This window comes from Desmodus rotundus, chromosome 12 (genome assembly GCF_022682495.2).
Source record: "Desmodus rotundus isolate HL8 chromosome 12, HLdesRot8A.1, whole genome shotgun sequence".
Lineage (NCBI taxonomy): Eukaryota > Metazoa > Chordata > Mammalia > Chiroptera > Phyllostomidae > Desmodus > Desmodus rotundus.
Window position 1 is genome coordinate 46,558,387 of NC_071398.1, and position 1,231 is coordinate 46,559,617.

Genomic DNA, 1,231 nt, shown 5'->3' on the forward strand with positions numbered 1-1,231 from the left:
GCCACCATGTTTCTTCATTCTGTTCTGGTTGGATGTTTCTTTCTGCTGTCTGGTCCACACTGTCTATTTGAGTTCCAGTTTGCTTCCCATCACTATTGATTCCCTGTACATTTCCCTTTGTTTCTCTTAGCATAGCCTTCATTTTTTCATCTAATTTGTGACCAAATTCAACCAGTTCTGTGAGCTTCCTGATTACCAGTGTTTTTGAACTCTGCATCTGATAGGTTGGCTATCTCTTCGTTGCTTAGTTGTATTTTTTCTGGAGCTTTGATCTGTTCTTTCATTTGGGCTTTTTTTGGGGGGGGGTCTTGGCACACCTGTTGCATAAAGGGGCGGAGCCTTAGGTATTCACCAGGGTGGGGTAACACTTGTTGCTGTATTGTGATGCTGTATGTGGGGGAGGGGTCCAATAGGGAGCAATGGCGCTTGCTCCACTCTCTGCTGGTTTTCAGTCAATTCCCCCACTCCCCACAATCAAGTTGGGCCCTTCTGGTGCTGCTTCCCAAGAGGGTGGGTTTGTGTTCGTTTCAGGACCCCATGGGTCTCTGCAAGAACTGTCCTGTGGGACTGGGGGTTTCTCCCACTGCCGCCCCCCCCCCCCAGGTGTTTTCAATCAGTGGTTTGAGGCTCTGTTTACCCACGCTGGAACTCTGGGTTGCAAGGTCTGTCACCTGGTCCACAGCTGCTGCCTCACCAGCCAGCTGCAGCTTTGCCCACCCCGCTCCACAATCTGCCACCTCATGGGTCTGCCAGCCAACACCTTGCCTTGAGTCCTCTCCACCCAGCTGCCCGTCTCTGCCCTTCCTATCAGTCTGGATGAATGTTTCTTCTTTATCTCCTTGATTTGTCGGATTTCCATACAGTTCAATTCTCTGTCAGTTCGGTTGTTTTTTCTTTTTAAATTGTTGTCCTCCTTTTGCTTGTGCAAGGAGGCAGTGTGTCTACCTACCCCACCTTGGCTGGAAGTCTGACCTATGGAACACTTGAAGACATAGGAGTAAGTCTTCACAATATTGGGTTAGGTAATGATTTCTTAGTTATATTACCAAAAGCACAAGTGCAAAAGAAAAAAAAATAGATGAATTGGACTTGATGAAAATGAAAAACTTTTGTGCTGGAAACAGTGCCATTAAGAAAGTGTGTCTACCTATGCCTCCATCTTGGCTGGAAGTCAAGTGACTGATTCTTAATGTGCTATTGTCTACCCTGTTTCTACCCTTGCTGTCCCCTA